The sequence below is a fragment of the Chenopodium album genome, chromosome 16, assembly GCF_948465745.1.
Source record: "Chenopodium album chromosome 16, dcCheAlbu1.1, whole genome shotgun sequence".
Taxonomy (NCBI): Eukaryota; Viridiplantae; Streptophyta; class Magnoliopsida; order Caryophyllales; family Amaranthaceae; genus Chenopodium; species Chenopodium album.
In genome coordinates, this window is record NC_137849.1 from 10589934 (window position 1) to 10609898 (window position 19965).

Sequence of the window (19965 nt, forward strand, 5' to 3'; positions counted from 1 at the left end):
TCTCTTGATTAGGTCCAATCATTCTTCAAGATTCATTTCATGGATCTTGATTCCCAATATATACTCAACATCTCCTAAGTCTTTCATATAGAAACAACTCATTAACCACTACTTGACTTACTCAAGCATTGATATGTCATTTCATATGAATTGCATGTTATCTACATACAAGACTAAGAAGATCAATTGCTCCCACTAAAATTCTTGTCTCTACAAGATTCCTTTTTGTTCTTCAAGGAAATCAAATTGTTTGATTGCCTAATTGAAACGAATGTTGTTCCAACTCCCTGATGCTTACTTCAATCCATTAAATAAATTTCTGAAGTTTACAAAACTTTCTAGGAATTCTGGATTTCAAAACCCTTAGGTTGTATCATATACATACCCTTCATTAAGAACATTTCAAGAAGGTGATTTTGATATCCAATGCTAAACTTCATAATCGAAAATCAACAATCACTAGAAGAATCCGAATAGGCTTACACAACTAATAGGTTTGACCCCATTTGTAAGAATATCATGGATTAATGTATCTTTACAGACATGGAGTCCATTCTGGATTTCATGGCCTTAAGCCACTTCCTGAGTTGGCACTTACCAAAGCTTGCATGTAGGGTATGGGTTCTAACCATTCCAATAGGAAAATTTTAAAATCCACCTTTTCTCAGAATTTCAACAAACTGTTTGTTTTGATCTTAAGCAACCTACAATTGGTATAAGCAACAATAGAATTATTCTCTTCAACTCTTTAAAGTCTTACACTCAAGTGGGATGATAGAAGCCTCGCTAGTTGAATTAGCTTGCTTCTACATATGATTTATCAAATTAGCTGATTTCATACGCCTTCGTCTCTGATGTAGTGTTATCCACATCCTTTTGTTGCTCGTCTCGAATCTCTTCTTCAAGATATAACTTTACTCCCACTTGGCTTTGTAGGAAGAGATTTCTTTCTATAAAGAGACTATCGCGAGCAACAAACACTTTGTTATCTACACGATTGTAGGAATAATACCTCTTAGTTTCCATGGGAAAACCCACGAAGAACTATTTACTTGATTTAGGGTTATTATGTCATCTTTGTAAACATTTTACATTGATTCCATAACCTTTAATCTTGTTTAGAAAAGACAACTTTTGGAACATTTCCAATTCAGAACTCCTATAACGTCTTTTCAATTGCTTTGGTTGAGTTTCTGTTTAGTTTATTCGCAATTGTTGTTCTAATGCATATATCCTCAAAACGATATTTGTAAATCATTAAAGTTAATCTAGGATAGAACCATAGCAAGCAAAGTTTGATTCTTGCTTTCAACACATATTTTTAATTGTAGTGTTTCTAGATTGTGAATTAATTCAACAATTCTCTTTAGATGATCATTGATTTTGAGGTAAATAATTTTCACGACAATCATATTGTGGTGTTATTTTGTTTATCTCAAACCGATTTTACATTTCATTCTGGAACTTTGAACTTTTCAATGATTCCAAGCTTTACTTCATTAAGCAACCATAAGCAACTATGGACATATTTACTTAAATCGTTATTAAAAGCAATGAAATAGTTAAATCTCTTGCTAACTTTGAACTTGTTGGTCCACATACATCATATGTATGAGTTCCAAAAGGTCATTAGCTCCTTCACCCTTTCAACGAAAAGGCAACTTGGTCATTTTACCTTATCAAGCATGACTTCTAATTCTCAAGTGATTCATAATCAAATTAGAATAAGAGTCCATCCATTTAAAAACTTGGATGTGCAATTGGTTTATTTGACCTAACCTTACTTTGTTTTAAGTAAGTTTATTTTAAATCATCTAATATTGCTTTTATGATCTACTTATATCAATGTCATAAAACAAAATTAACTCGTATCTAGCAAATATGAAAATAATTTATTACCTTGGTCATGGATCAACACTTGTCCAAGTTAAGTAAGAACAATCAGTATCTCAACAGGAACCGAAATATTATCTCGACAAAACGGAAATAAGTCTAAAATAATCATAAAATTTAAAAATTAAAACTATAAAGATATTTCTGGCCACTCGAACACTTCTAGTGCACCTTCAAGCTCCATGTCCTTGCTAGCCTTACTTCTTTGTAGCTTCTGCAAAACATTAATAATGTTAAGCACTGCAACTCGGTATCACATACCTAAGTGAAAGTTAAAATGTTTATAACATAATACTTGAGGTGGATGCTCCATTTTTCTTGAGGAACTCAAGATATTTGTGGCAATTACGCTTCTAATTCCTCTTCTTCTTTGCAGTAAAAGCATTAACTTTCATCTGCAGCCTTGGCCTTTGGAGTCGCTTTAGGCTTTTCAGGAGCCTTGGCAACTTTCTTGCCCTTGCCCTTAGCTTTTGCCCCTTTTTCTTGAACCCCTTTCCCTTTTGAACCATAAGAACCTCTTTCTTAGGTTCCTTAAGGATTTACTTCTCAACACTAACCAACATAGCATGCAACTCATTCATAGTCTTTGTAGCATCAGACATGTTAAAGTTCATGATAAATTGGTTGAAAGTTTCTAAAAGTGAGTGGAGAATGATGTCTGTTGCCATCTCATCACTATATGGGTGCCCTAGTTTTTCCATATTTTGAATAAGGCCGATCATTTTGAAAACATGATCATGAACTGTGGTACCCTTCTCCATCTTAAAATCCAGAATCTCTCGATGGAGCTCGTACCTCTCAACTCTAGCTTGTTTAATCAACAAAGCTTTGAGTTCTTGCATGATAATATATGCATCCTGGTCCTCAAAACTCTTTTGAAAACTAGGCTCTATAGTAGCAATGATTAAGCAAGTGATAGGCACATCCCTGTCTAGTGCTTCCTTGCGCTCACGAACCTCTGCCGCAGTAGCATCTTCTGCTAAAGGTCCTGGCAATGGGGTGTCAATGACATCCTCTCTACCTTCTGATTTCAAAACAAGACTTAGCATCCTTTTCCAAGTGGAAAAGTTTTCTCCTGTCAACCTATCCTTCTCAAGGAATGGTCGTAGATTGTAAATGTTGTTGTCATTGTTACGGCTATCTATCTATGTCAAAATAAGACAAAGTTTAATAATTATGTTTAATTTAAAATTAAAGTACCATAAACGAATATTTAGGGAACTTTAAAAGCACTTTATTGTAATACCTCGTATTTTTGAAACGTATTTCTAATTATTTAATTAATTAGTATTCTCATAAAAAGGGTATTTTAGTAATTTATTTTACTATTTGAATTTTTGAGCCAAAATGATATTTGAATTTTGGCGCCAAAAGTATTTTAAAAACTCAATTATTATTTTTGGATTTTGGATAAGATTGATTATGCATTTATTTTATTTTAAAAACCGGATTATTTATATATATTTCGGATATTTTAACTAATCAAAATTATATTTTATTTATTTAATTAGGAGGTCCGAATTTCCTAAATAATAAGCTATGATTTTTGGATTTTCTAAGTGTAGAAAATCTGATTTTCTTAGTGAATTTATTTAGTGAATAATTGGTATTTTCTATATTAGTTATTTTATACAATAAGTATATTTACACAATTATTTTTAATTCCTTAAAACTAGAAAATTAATTCCCTAAATATCTAAAGGGAGGTCCGAAAATATGAGATTAGGAAAGCTTAAATTTTCGGCCATCATGATGGATTTTTGGGTGACTTATTTTGGTAAATTGTATTTTCAATTATCTCCTCAAAATCTCTTATTTTCCTTAATTTTATTTTTCCATCTCACAAAAATTTGATCATCTTATTTTTCTACCTTATTTCATCTTTGATTATTCCCCAAGTAATCTCTTTTTCCATATTATTTTCATGACAAACACACTTTTCTAAATTCTATTATTATTAATCACCTTAATATCAAAAGTTTCTATATTTCTTTATTCACTTCTCCAAGTAATTTCTTAATTCTTTTTACCATAATTCTTTCCACACTCTCTTGCCATAATTCTTGCATGAGCTAGCCTATAAATACCCCTTCATACCTCTCATATTCTTCACACCAAAAATCCAATTCTCTTATTCTCTCTTATTCTTCTTTTCCCTAAACCTTTTCATACTTTTCTTCTACTCTTTTTACACAAATCATCCTGTTTATCTTTGAAACCAATTTTTGGGCACTTCTAGTCATTTTTTGGGGTATTGATGTTTCACAGAAGATTGTTCCTCTCAAAAAATCCTTGAGGTTAGGCTCAAAAATCACCCAATTCGGAGTTATATTGAAGGAGTTATGACCTATGCAAGTTCTGCCTATTCTTTCCAACAAAAATTCAATTCTCTTTAATCCTGTTATTTTATCTTCTTCATGGTTAGTTTTCTAAAACACAAATACCTATTTCAAAGTTATAATTTTATATTAAAGTATTATTTTAAAAGAGTTTTATAGTCCATGCACATTAGATTTGAGTTCATGTTGTAATAACCTTATGGTTATGTTATTTGCAAGGTGTATTCATGATTGAACTTTGAAAGTGCGAAGTATTGATTGATATTCAGAATCAAGGTTCTTGAGGTTCTTTTTGTGTGGTCTTGCTAGCAAGGATCAAGGTACGTTTAGGTCGCTAGATACCTTTGAAAGTGATTGGTTTAAATAACATGTTTTACATGATTTGATTGGTGATTGAATTAAATTGATTTGAATTATGATTGAAATAAATTATGTTTGAAGGTATTGATTATAATAAAAAGTATTTTGAATGATTGATTTTTAAATCATTTTTTAAATGGTTTGGATTACTATCGTGTTTAAATAAAGGAATTGATTTTAAAAGGTTTGTTGAATTAAATAAAGGTTTTTCAAGGAAGAGTTGTTGATTTTGAAAAGCTAATAATTAATATGAGATTTTATTCTCAAGTATTTATTTACAAGGTTTGATTTTGAAAGCATGTGGAATTAATAAAAGGGATTTTCATTATATTGGAACTATTGGATATTAAAAGGATTTATTGAACCATTGAATTATTATTATTAATGCTTTATAAGTATGTTGGTAATCCCACTATGCAGATTTGGTTTATTTGATAAGACTTTGGACTTTGTATGACCGAGTCTTTCCTCAAAAATAGCCTTGTAATATAAGGAGACTAGCTTGGGGGGTGTGCACACTTGGGTGAGGAATTGGATTAAAAGAAATTGGTTCTTAATAAAGGAATTTGGTTTTATTAACTATTATTTTGAATATTGAATCATTGTAATCGGTTTTGGAATAATGAATTTGGAATTTATTGGATTAATTATTGGAATTGATTTTAAAAGCATGTTTGCAAATAAAATTAAGTTTACATTATCTTGCACTTATCGTACTTAGCATAATTTGCTAATCCGTATTTTTTATTTGTTTTGGTTCGCCCTGTTTACCGTTATGGTAAGTAGTGTTGAATATTTTTAGGTGAAGTCATTAATGAGCATATGGGAGTCCCGGGATTTGAATCACTTAGTTTAGGAATGTTGGTCTTGTCTTTATTTTTAGTACTCATAACAATGTTACTATTTTTATAAGTATTAATAAAGGAAAGTTGAGTTTCCGCTGCAAGTTTTGTTATTGAGTTAAGTATTTTGAGTAGCCTTGCGTAATTACGTGACGGTAATATGCCCAAGTCTATCTCTACGGTATAATTATACGTATTATACTGGTATTTCTTTAGAGGGAGATTTGGGGGTGTTACATATATTCAATATTTTTTTATCCTAATTGAATTTTAAGTGATTCCAAGACCCTTTATTTGTGCAATAATTTACCGGACTTTGGCCCTACCATCATCCATTACATTTTCAAGGTGAGTAAACTTTTTACTGATTACAACTCTTGTCACTCTTGGTTGAATAATTAACCATCACATGTTTAATTATTACCGCCCCTTTGCTTCAAGGTTCTAAACGCTTTAGGTAACCTTGTTGAGCATAACCAATTATAATTGTAAAACTTGATTTATCCCAACTCTCCCAAGATATAAAATGACACCCAGGTTTGGCATGACCTATCATAAATATCAAAGGTTTATTGAGTTTTTAATTGGAAAAGTAATCTCAATATTACTGCACTAGTGGAAAAAATCTCATTCGTAACAGGCTATTTGTAACGGGCAAAGCTTTGCCCGTTACAATTAAGATATTCGTAACGGGCAAAGCTTTGCCCGTTACAATTAAGATATTCGTAACGGGCAAAATAGTGTCCGTTATGAATACGTATGTATTTGTAACGGACAAATTAGTGCCCGTTACAAATAAATAAGTATTCGTAACGGACACTATTTTGCCCGTTACGAATACTATATTACACGTAACAGGCGTATTGTGCCCGATACAAATACCCAAATGTGGCCCAACTGATGAAAGGAGCCCAATACTTGGTTTTTTAGGGTTTCACCTAAAAAACAGCCGTCAATCGTCATTCACCTCCTTCTCTCTCATCAGTCCCTCACTCCCTCTCTCTCCTCTCCTCTCCTCTCCTCCCCGTCATTCACCTCACATCCTCAGCATCATGGTAAAGGCACTTACGCTACTCGTCTTTCGAAGCTTCTCGATGTTCCTCATATTTCTACTGGTGATTTGGTTCGTGATGAGCTCGCTTCCTCTGGTTCTCTCAATCCTAAGGTCAATTTCATCTTTTCGCTGATTTTTTGCATTGGGTTATTGCAGAATTAATTGATTGTTTTTTAAATTTTGTAATTCTAATAATTTGATTCTGGGTGTATGTGTTTTTATAAATTATGAAATTTGCTCCTATGGTTGCGAAAGTGGTGGCTAGAGTTGTAAATTGGTGGGTGAGGCTGGTTGTTATTTGCGTTATTGAGGTAGCGATGGTGGTGTTATCGGTGGGAAGCAGGAAAGAGGAAAGGGAGGGATAAGGGTGTAATGGGTGGGAAAACAGAAGGGTGTGGGGTCATTGGCGCCAGGGGAAGGAGTGGTCCTGACCGGCGGCCGAGGGATGGAGTGGCCTCCGACCGGCGACTGGTGGAAGGGGAGATGGTGGGGTTTGGTTCATTTTAAAATTGTGTTTTTTTTCATTCATTTTAAAATTGTAAGTCAATTTTGTTTCATTCATTTTAAAATTGTGTTTTTTTTTCTTGGTTTGGTTCATTTTCTTGATTTGGGTTGTTTGATAATATATGGGTTTTAGGTGTATTGTTTGTCTGAATAGGTGTGCGTATTGGTGAAATTTATTGTTTTGTTTGATGTTTTGATTTTGTGTGAATTTGGTATGATTTGTGGGAATTTTGAAAGAGAAGAGATCTTGGATGATGGTTTGTGTTGTAATTGAGACAAAGATTAGATCTTTCAATGTGTACTACTCAATCACTGGTTAGTAGCTGAATATGGATAATATTTATATGTATATTAAGATATAAAAGCAAAACCTTATCTTTTCTTATTGCAGTATTTGGTTAGATATTGGAGTATGTACATTAGTTTATGTAAGATCACCTGTGGCTCCCTGCCCTGTGAATCAAGGTTCCTGCTTTCCTCTGTTCAGAGTTTTCTTGTTATTTTCTATTTTTTTAATTTTTTAATTTTTACCTCAACCTGTGTTGCGTGCTTTCTCATTCACCCTCTTTCAGTTGGAATTTCTTTCCATTATCTGAACCCCAACAAAATCAGAATTGGTTCCATATTATGTTGATGAATTCTATTTCAGTATTGTTGATACTGGTAACATGAGCAATAGTCTTTCTTGTATGTGTGATTGGCCAGCCTATTTTAGGACTACACTATCTTAATTATATTCTGAAACTGATGCACTTTTCCGTGTGTGGATATTAACTCAACCTTTGGGGATTTTTGCAATTTACATGCATGAATGAGCTTGCTTATGTGACTTTGTAATATATTAAGAGGAATAAAATTGGCAGGCCATATATTAAGAGGAATAAAATTTTCAGAGGACTGAATATCATTTGTATGATTAAGAAGAACCCATCAGGTAGACATATGTTATCTAAGACTTCAAGTATAATTTGTTAACTAATATGAGTTGAATATGGGTCTACTGTATGAATTTCATGCTATGTTTTCCTACTCTGTGAATTAGTGAATATGAGTTGATTGTTTCCTTTGTTTACTTTTGTTGAATTTAACACTTTTTTTATAAGTTATTTCTGCTGAACTTTTTTCCTCTACTTTCCTTTTGCTTAGCATAGCTTTTTTTTGTCAAATTTGTCATATATTTGCTTAAATTTATATTACTTGCTGAAGTGAGCTTCTCTGATTGTCAAGATTATACTACAAGAAGTGCCCTGGCTAGACAGTTGAGAATTCAGGGCATTGGAACTAGTACTGGGATTTCGTTCAGATTACCAGATGCTGAGTTATTTCCATTTGCAGGAGACGGGAATGAATGACTCTGAGGTTAGTTGTGAATCACCTAGTAGGAGATTCAGCTCTTGCTCTAGCGAAGTAACAAGTCATTTTGGCTCAGACAGCAACAAGAAAGCTTCAAGATGGCTGTTCAGCCCATTTGCAGGAGACGGGAATGACTCTGATCGAGATTGTTTACTTATTCATCATATATATAAATGGGCTGTTTGTGCACCATTGTTTACTAAATTTTGTAATCAATAGCGTTTTGGACTTCTCAATAGGAGAGTTTATAATTAGCATACAAAATTGGATTTGGTGTATATATGTTTGATAATATGTTTGTGGCATGAAATATTTGGATTTGTTATAAATTATTATAATAATTTGGATTGTAAATGGAAAGAAGAATAGGGGTATTTGTAACTAGCTCCTGAAATGCTAGTTACAAATGCCCCTAATTTTTTGTCTTATTCAGAGATTATTCGTAACGGGCATGGTATTTGCCCGTTACCAATAACTACTTATTCGTAACGGGCACTTACAATGTCCATTACGAATAAGTAGTTATTCGTAACGGGCATCGTAAATGTCCGTAACGTATAAGTACTTGTTCGTAACGGGCACGTCAAGTGGCCGTTACGAATAATGGGTTATTCGTAACGGGCACCTGAAACGCCCGTTACGAATAAGTTATTATTTGTAACGGACGGTGCCCGTTACGAATAACAATGGCCATCCGTAACGGCCGCATACGTAACGGACGCTGCCCGTTACGGATAGGCCCTTTTTGCCCGTTACGGATGGCCTTTTTTCCACTAGTGCTGGGACCTAGATTTATTATGTTGTGATTATTTAGTGAACTCTAGCGCATCATCAATCAACATAAATAAAATCTAACATGCATAATCTACTAATGCAATAAAACATGACATAGTACAGCCCCTTAGTCCTAAGAAAACTAGAAATGAAATGCTCCCACTTGAACCATCATGGATCTCCATCCACCTTGCTCCTTTGGGCCTTCACTTCATGGACTTCTTTGGACAAAACTATTTGAATAACTAACCTATTTACTTTAAATGAAAGTTACAAAAATACTTGACGGTTCGCAGACTGCATTTAGATTACAAAAATACATCACTATGCGCAGATCGTATTTAGAATATGTGAGCCATACTATTCTATATATAGCAACATAATATCATATATTATTTAAAAGTGCCATATAATAAATCACTCAACATGCTTGTCTAAACTATAACATCGAATGTTCATAATAAAGGCAACGCATTTCTTAAAATATCTCATATTTTTAAATCATAATTAGATAATATCGTATATTATTCATAATCAATTATAAAATATCATATATTTTAATTTAGGCATGAGATAGAATCAAATCATATTTTAATCTAGAAAGATAAATCATATTTAATCTCCCATGATTATACTAACTATTTAGGAGATTCTATTCTAATTACTAGCCAATCAAATAATTTTAGAATCAATTATATCCTAATCTAATTATGGGATAATCACATTATTTAAATCAATTATTATCCTTTTTGGAATATGTTCAGAATATCCTAACAAATCTTATCCGAAGTTAAACACTTTAATTATGGATAATCACCAAAATTAACAAATTAAATATGGATAATATCAAATATAGCAATTTATGAAATATTTGATTTTATCCCAAATAAAAGATTTTATTTCAAAATAATTTTATTATATCCCAAAATAAATCGTATTTATCTTGAAGTAATTTTAAAACAAAATATTATTATTTTTTAAAAACGTGCCACGCTCGCCAGCCACCGTGGTTGGCTAGCCGAAGCTAGCCACGGTGGCTGGCTGCTTCACGCAGTTACTACCGCAAAGGCAGCAGTGACAGCCACAGCAGTAGCGCACAGTTGTTGCCCAGCCACCCTGGACCGCCGCCCCCCCTTCCCCTCCCTCTTGGACCGCCATCTAGTCGGCAGCCGCCGTGGCTGCCGGCCACCTTAAATTATTTTTTTTTTTTGGTTTTTAATTTAATTAAGATAACATTTATCTAAATTAAATTAAATTGGTCCACAAATTAAAATTAAATCCCCATTCAATTGTAAAATTAGGGTTTCATCATAAAATTAATTCCAATTTAATTCTAACTTTTAAAATTAGATTGATGATCATACACAAAACTCTTTTATGCATAAATCAATCCAATTAAAATTATGAAACATAAAACAATTCGAATTAATTCAAAAATCAAGCACAAAAATCATATTTTAGGGCTTAAAATTTTCGAAAAATTCGAAATTAGGGTTCTAAGGTTCGAAATTTTCGAATGAACTAGGGCATAAATCGGTCCTCTTTATGGCTATTTTGAGCATAATTAAATCACATTTAATCAATTCCAAAAGTTTAATCACATTAAAATAATAATTGAACCATAATTAAATTAATTTCTCCCTCTTATTTGATTATAAAATTAAGAACATGGACTTCAAATAATCGTATAATTATCATAAAGCATGTTCATGCAAGAGGCTAACTGATACCACTGTAGGAATTTATAGGTACTATAATGCGAAAAACATGAATCATATTCATAAAGAACGTAATCCCAAGATCGCATGCATAACACACAAGACACATAATCATACCTTTGAAGCGTGAATTCCACGTAACTATTCGACAGGCAAATTAGGGAGAGAATAGAGCCCCAAACGTTGCTCCTCTACTTAGTCCACGGGATTTGAACGGGTCGTCCATCAATATTAGATTGGTCGAGTGAAAGAGGAAAACCATGATCACCACCTTTAATGGACAAAGCTGACCACTACGAACCACCACCACCACCACGAACCACCAACACCGGCGCCGAGGGGAGGAGAGAGCCGTGAGAGAGAGAGAGATTGAGAGGGGTTTTGTCTCGTGTTTGCTAATTAGGGTTTGATCAAACTTATCACTGAATTGTTCTATTTAAACCCTAGGCACCTAGTCTATATATAATCCCTATGATAATTATACTAGGTTACGAAGCCTAAAACCCTCCTTATTCTTCCATATGACCGACCACTATAGGGGATGAGGCCCATCATGGGCCTCGTCCTCCCGTTCTCGATCTATGTCCTTTGTGTGACCTTATAGGATCCGTCCAATTGGGCTTTGGCCTATTTTACTAGCCCAAAGATTTTTAGTACCTCTAGCTATAATATAACGATGACCCAAATATACGAACTTAATTATCTCCTTAATTTGATCCATTTATATATCTAGTAATTGCACATGACGAAGATATAAATCCTTTAGGGTCTCCTTTATTGTTTCTCTCCTTAATTTGATCCATTTATATATATGGTTCAAGTGATGAAGAAGCTGGATAGAAGAGAATATGAAAAGCGGGACATTTTGGGTGTTTTTGTCCCTCGGGAGAGTTACAGCTCGAAGACTAGTCGGCGCTGCAACGGATGAAGGGGGAGATTCTTCTCAACCTAAGACCCAAGGTAAGACTCGTATTGAAATCCCTTGGCCGCTTGACTACATGCGAATCAAGACTTGAGTGAGCCCCTCTGGAGGTTCGATCAGCAGCCGGTAGAAAATGGATATCGCCTTTGCTGCTTTCTCACCAAGTATTTCTTTTGGTGCAGATGCTATCTCAGAGCCGCCTGATGTCTAGGCGTTTGCCAAGAGGATGGTTAGGTTTCTAACTCGATCAGAGAAAAGCTCAGTGCCTGATCTGCAAGTAGTGGACTTTGACAGGATCTAAGGCTTGCTGGCTGAGTTAACTCATAGTTCAATTCAAACTTCATTCTTTTGTTTTTACATTCAAGTGCTTAACTTGCCGTCTGCATCCCTTTAGGCAATGCTAAGGGTAGACGGGCTAAGGGGCCCCTTCAGGCGAAAACAAGATGAGGTAAACGATTCTAATCAAAGGGCCGCTGAAGCTCTCAACTCTACTGAATACAATAAAATAATGTGTGATATAGAAATAAAAGCAGTGGAGTTAAAACAGGAGGAGCTAGTAAAGAGTCTAACGGCTGCAGCTGACGTCGCCAATGTCAAGGCCTCCAACCTTGAGTTGGAGTTAAAGAACGCCAAATCTGACCTTGCGGCGTTAAGGGAGGCGGACAAGGAGAATTCTTAGCTGAGGGAGGATGCCAACCGGCTTAGGTTGGAGATTGTTTAAATGAGGAACAATCATCAAGAAGAGCTATCCAAGGAGCAAAGCCGACTGGTGGCAGAGAACGAGCAGGACACTAAAGCCTGCCTAAAGCTAACCTGGAAACTTCTCCACCCGGCTGTGGACTTTGAGTATTTCAAACTGAGGTACGATTACGCTACAGCGGTGTATGATGCCGAAGTCTTGAAGGAGCAGGCCCCGCCTCTCTTTAAAGAGTGGGCCTTGGATTAAGGCTTTGAGGTTTCGGATGGAGAAGAAGAGGAGGGGGAGGACCAAGCTGATCAGGTCCCAACTGGAGTCCTCCCTGAGCAGAATGAAGTCGACCTCACTATCGGCCAAGACCAGCGGGAGCAGGTTCAGCAGCCATAATTCAGCCATCCTTGTAGTATTTTGCGGTGGTATGCCATTTTTTATTTTCTGCGGCCTGTGAGCTGTATATTTCTATATTTACCGACTGAGGAGTCGGGTTAACAATCTTTATCTTTGTTTTTTCTCTGGATGTATATCCGGCTGACAATATTACCCAGCCTTTTGGCCGATTTTGAATTAATGAAGTTTGCCGACTGAGTCGGTTTGTTCAATTTGCTTCAATTTTTGCACTTAAATTTTGCATACATACTTGAATTTCTACAATTTTTGCCTAACTCTTTTAATAGCATGCGGCATTCAATAAGCCAGCTGCACTTGCCCCTGGCGGCTGTGTGGTTGGTTTCAGTACCTCTCTAATTGATTGACTTGGGAACTTTTGATACTTTAAAGAGTATGAAATGTTCCTAAGTCAATCAATCACAATAGTGATTGCCCCAAACCGAGTACACAGCCGTCCACACATTCAAGCAGGTAGCCGTCAGCCCAGGCTGAGAAGTAGTTATACTACACTTTTTCTCCTCCGCCTGACACTTCATGAGGTACGAGGCAAAGAGCCACCTGACAAATGGCCCCCAGACGGCTCAAGAACCGTCTGGAGTACCTGTAATCCATTGTACTTTGTCCGCCTGCCACATTAGGTGAACTTGTATAATCTTTGAAAAATAATCTAAATTAGAACTTCGGTCGATCACCGGCTGGTGTCCTTAAACATCCGGCTTTCATAGACTTGGTCGTTCTTTAGATTATTCGTGTCAGACGGCTATGAGTTGACCAATTAGGTCGTTCAATTTTTGCCGTCTGCATGAGTTGATAGAGCACTTGGTTACCCAGATGGGAGATACTCTCTGCGACGATTCCACCCGGATGGGCGTCGCCAGACGCCTTACTCATGTTGGAGCAGAAAAATTTATAAAATAAGTATTATCCAGCCATTAGCCTCATTTTTTTAACATTGATTTAGCCGCTAAGTTTTTAACTTAGTTTAATTTTATCATTGTCAGTTGACCGTCTGTGCATTGCACATGTGATACTCTAACGCTACGCATGTATATATAAGAATTCAATAACAGGTTTGAAAACAAAAAGCAACCTTCTCATTGATAAGCTTTTTATTTACAAAAGTTTACAAATCTCAAAAGTAGCACTTTTTCAAGTTATCTACATTCCAAGTTCTAGGCAGCCACTTGCCGTCTGGAGTTTCCAGGCGGTAGGTGTCGTCTCTTACTTCTTCTAAGATCCAGTAGGGGACTTCCCAATTAGGAGTTAGCTTTCCATGCTCATTGGCCCTACCGGTTGCCTCCATTTTTCATAACACAAAGTCCCTAACTTTCAAGGGCCGTTTGTGTACTCGTTTGTTATAGGCACGGGTTATTCTCAGACGGTAAATCTCATGACGCAGGGCGGCATTGCCCCTGCGTTCCGGGAGAGAGTCCAATGCTAGCCGCATGGCCTCCCGATTTGCCTCTTCATCGTATAGCATGACTCGTAGAGTCGGCTCATAATGCTCAATGGGCAAGACGGCTTCAGCACTGTATACCATGAGAAATGGGGTTTCACCAGTCGCCCCTTTTTTAGTTGTTCGGATGGCCCATAGGACATGAATTAGCTCCTCAGCCCATAAACCACCGGCTCTTTTAATTTTCTTCTTGATGCCGTCTGAGATGAGCTTGTTGAAGGCTTCAACTTGGCCGTTTGCTTGGGGTCGCCCTACTAATGCAAAACAATGTGAGATCCCTTGATCTCCCAACCAAGCCTTGAGTTGAGGCGTCTCAAACTGTAGGCCATTATCGAACACCATAAACATAGGTACCCCGTACCGGATAATGATGTTCTTCCAAATGAAAGAGATGACATCCTTTATCTTGATGCCCTTTTCCGCCTCTGCCTCAACCCACTTAGTAAAATAATCAACAGCCACCAAAATATAGCGCTTTTCGCCTGGGGCAAGCGTATAAGGACCTAAAATGTCCATGCCCCACTTAGCAAAAAGGACTGGGCTGTGGATTGTTGTCGGGTCGGTTGCCGGCTGATGGATGAGCTTGCCAAATCTTTGGCACTTGTCACACTTTTTGACCATTTCCATGGCGTCTGACTCAAGAGTAGGCCAGAAATAACCTTGCCGCTTGGTCCTGACAACCAGGGATCTGCCGCCTATGTGAAAGGCGCAGTGTCCCGAGTGCAACTCTTCGAGTACTTCTTTCCCCTTTTCTGAGGTAACACACTTCAACAAAGGTTTTAGGAAACCCACCTTAAAGAGCTCACCGTTTCTCATCTCGAAGTTTGCAGCACGTTTCTTTAGTACGGCTGCTTCCTGGGGTGAATCAGGGAGTGTACCATCTGTCAAATATGCCCGGATTCCATCCATCCAGGTGGAGCTTCGGTCAAGTATTCCAATGGACTCTTCATCAGATATACTCCGTTTTTCCATAACTTCCCAGAATACTGACCGAGGTGTATCACAGGAGGCGGAGGATGCCAATTTCGACTAGCAAGGCTTCATATTCTGCCTCATTGTTTGAGGCTTGGAACTTGAATCGTAGTGCGTACTCATATTTGTCCCCCTCAGGAGACTGACAGATTACGCCTGCACCACAGCCGTTCATAGTAGAGCTCCCGTCTACATACACCTTCCAAACCTGATCAAGGTTGTCCGAAGCAACCTGCCTTGTCATTTCGACAATGAAGCCGGCAAACGCCTGACCCTTCACTGTCTGTCTTGGTTCGTAGATGATTTCAAGACTTTGCATTTCAATAGCCCACTTGAGCATTCTGTCGGATGACTCCAGGGTTGTCATTGGCTGCTTGAGAGGTTGGTCTGTGTAGATTACAACCTGATGTGCCAAGAAGTAAGGTTTCAACTTCTTGACAGCCATGTAAAAAGCGAGGCCAAATTTTTCAACCATGGGTTCCGCAGTTCAACATTCTTGAGCACATGGCTAATGAAATAGACCGGGAGCTAAATGCCGTCTCTCTAAGCAAGGAGAAGGGCACTGAGGGCATGATCTGAGACGGCTAAGTACAAGTAAAGCGTCTCCTTGGGCAGAGGGCTAACAAGCCTTGGCAAGGAGTGTAAATGCTCTTTCAATTTTTGAAAGGCCACCTCAGCATCGTCTCCCCATTCAAATCTAGTCTTCTTCCTGATTGCTTGGAAGAAGTAAAGGCATTTGTCACCTGACCGACTGAGGAATCTCCCCAACGCAGCCAGACAACCGGTGAGCTTCTGAACTTCCTTGACAGTGCGAGGTGACTTCATGTCAATTACCGCCTGTATCTTCTCGGGGTTAGCCTCTATCCCCCTTTGATCAATCAGGAATCCGAGAAACTTCCCAGACTCAACACCAAAAACACACTTTTTGGGATTTAACATGACCTTATGCCGCCTGAGTGTGGTGAAGGTTTCTCGGAGATCAGCAAGGTGATCCATTTGTAGCTTGAATTTGACTATCATGTCATCAATGTACGCCTCTACATTCCTCCCAATCTGATTAATGAAGATTGTATTAATCATCCGTTGGAAAGTAGACGGTGCATTCTTCAAGCCAAACGGCATCACCGCATAACAGAATAACCCCTGATTAGTGACGAAGGTCGTCTTCTCTTGATCTTTTTTCCACAGGGGTATCTGGTGGAAGCCTGAGTAGGCGTCCATAAAACTCATCAAGGCATGCCCGGCTGTAGACTCGACCAGGCTGTCGATCTTTGGAAGAGGGGAACTTTCCTTTGGACATGCTTTGTTCAAGTCAGTGTAATCTACACACATGCGCCAGGTACCATTCGGCTTCTTTACAAGCACCACATTCTCAACCCAATTAGGGAAGTTACATGGCCGAATGAACCCAGCGTCTAACAGCTTTTTGACCTCTGCAGCTGCCGCCTGACTTCTTTCCTCACCATGATTTTCTTTTCTTTTGCCGGATGGGCTTCTTTTTAGGATTCACGGCGAGTTTGTGGACAGCAAGATCCGGGTTGATGCCTGGTATCTCTTCCACTTTAAAGGAAAATACGTCTTTGAATTCTTTCAACAGGAGGTGCAAGTCTGCACCCAACCTTTCAAAAGCAGCTATCCCCACCTTAACAGTTCGCTCTAGACGGCTATCGTCCAGAGGAATATCAATGTGATCACCAGCCGGCTGGGGACGGAGCTCATCTGACCGTTCCCCGGTCAGTGATTGCTATTTCTTCTCCTTCTTCACCTCCACCAGCTGATCAGCTTTTCTTTTCTTTTCTTCCCGGCTGCTGGTGGTGTAACACCCTAGAAATTCCTTCCTTTTAAAATACCTGTTTTGCCTTGTTTAAACTTTAAATAGGAACATCTAAGATCTTACCGCCACCGTGAAAACGGCTAAGGCAACTATCAAAGACACACAGCGCAAGACTAATTTCAAAACCATTCAAAACAAGTCAACTTAAAAAGTCAACCGACGAAAGTAAAGTCATACCAAAGTCAAACGAAGTAAAATAAAATCAACCTACAACTTGGAACCACTGTAGGCCCTTATTAAAACCAAACCAACTTTAAAACTTTGAGTTAGTCTCATGAATAATAATATCATAAATAATTAAAGCATTTAAACACATCATAAACTTATGAAAACTAGAATAATTCGCTCTTCACTCATGCCCATCATGAATATGCTTCATCACCTGAAAAGCTTCTCTCTACTTGTTTCCACTACTCTCCATTAAAAATGGGTCATCATAGGGCCAAGGTAAAGACAAGGCCAATAAACACACAAAACACACAATCAGCAAAGCTAAGTACATAAGCGTAATTAAACACACTAACATGCATTTACCTATCAACACACTACTTACCCTATTGCACCTGTTTTTCAAGCATACAACATTCAACAAAACTTCTCAACTAGACAACTACATAATTTGTTTAGCGTAGATTATGCATCGAACGGGTTTCTCAACTAACCTCCCCCAATAAATGAGGTTACTGACACGGGAGCTAACCGTGCCAGCATCAATAACCATTCGTAAGTGGCGGAATTCCTGCGCATAATAATAATAAAAAGGAATGTACAGCGTCCTGTACTCCAATAGAAGTTATGGTTAAATATAAAACCCCATAACTCCCCCCATATGTTCATACTCAAGGTATATACGTTCCAAGAGTTTTGGTGTGTAATCTCTTTCACTTTACGTTATTTACATATTATTAAACTTGGTGATGACTCTCAAACCATAATCATTCAATCAACAATAATTATTCAAACAATCAAACATACCAATTTAATTCTTGAATAATTAGTGACCACATAATATTTAATGTTGAACCCTTTATTAATCTACCTCGGTGTCAATGACACCTTAAACGCTTAATGCGCCAAAAATCCTATCCCTCGGTGATAAAAACACCTTAAGTGCACTAAGGCATCAACATACAATTTACTCCTCGTGTACATAAACACTTACATAGCTCTTTTCCCATGCTTTAAGCATCAACAAAAATTATATAAACCATAATAAAATTCTCTTTTAATATTCCAAGCCAAATTAAACATTTAGTTTAATTAAACATGTTTTCTATCATGCTGTAAATAAAAGTGTGGTTCATATACAATATTCCAAACTATAATTTTCCAACCATTAATCCATCACAAATAATTCATGCTTCAATATTCAATCACCAATAACAACCAATTCATAATTTCCATTCTCAATCTAGCATGATACTACTTGTAATCAATTAAACACATTTAGCATGCTACTACATCAACAAAATTATGCTAAGTACGCGAACGTACCTTGAATACGATCTTAAAATCACCACGACTAATAGAAATCACTCACTTCGAAGTCTCCTACAATTTAAAATCATAGAAGAGTATTAAAATCCTCTCTACACAAATTTCCAGCAATATATACTATTATAAAACCCCTCATAATTTAATTAAAATAAGCTGAAATTATATTTAAAACATCATACTTTAATCACAATTAATGGGTAATTGAAATTCCTTAAAGAAACTTGATTTTTAATGCACTACCAAAAATTCCAGCATTATATTTTAATGAAAACTTGTTGTAATTAGGCCTTAAAACACTTAAATCAAAGGTTTAAACCATTATATATCATAATCCTTCAATAATTAATAATTCAAGAATCTAGGGTTTCAAAAATTGGGGTTTTTCAATTCAAAATAAAATCTGAAAATTAATTTACATGATACTCGTAATCAAACATCATAATCAAATCACAAAACTCAAATTAATAATTAGATCTAGAATTAAACTAGTTTTAAAACAAAAAGATTTAATTTTTTTTTTGTTCGAAAAAGGGGGCAGCTGACAGCCACCCACGGCTGCTGCCAGCGTCGGTGGTTGCCTGCGGGCGGCTGATGCTGCCGGCGGCCCACCGGTGGTGGTGGTGGCCGGCGGATATGGTGAGGCCGAAAGGGGAGGGGGAAAAAGAAAGAAACGAAAAGGAAAAATAAGGAAAAAGAGAGAGAAGTTTACTTTGGGTTTTTTCCACATGGGCAAAGTTTAATTTGCCTCAAGTGTTGAATATTTATATCGCTTCTCTAGAAACCCTTCTTCCCAAACTTTCCCTTTTTAATCTTTCCTAATCCCTTCCCAATCAAAAATTTACTAAAATAAAACTTTCTTAAATTCAATCCCAACTTAAGTAGAATAATTAATTAAATAAATTTTCCTTTTATAAAATATTTCTAAACTTATTAAGATGAATAATTAAAATACTTTAAATAAAACATTTCAATTTATTTAAATACTTCTCAAAATACTTATTTTAAATAAAATACATATAAAAATACGAGGTATTACAAGTGGGGCTGAGTCAGAGTCCTTGACATCGTGAAGGTCTATTGGCTCCTTCGGTTGACGGGCTGCAGCAGCCGTTGGTTTGACATCTGAGAGGCAACACTCCCTTGCCGTCTTCTTATCCCCGTTGAGGGAGCCAATAGAGCCATCATCCTTTTCATACTTGAGCAGCATGAGAGCTGGGATGATGATGGTCTTGCACTCGTTCAGAGTGGGTCGGCCCAGAATGATGTTATAGGCGGTCAGCTCTTTAACCACCAAAAATCGGATGATCATATGTCGCCCTTTTCCCTTCTGCCCCAGCCAGATGGGTAGATCAATTTGTCCGAC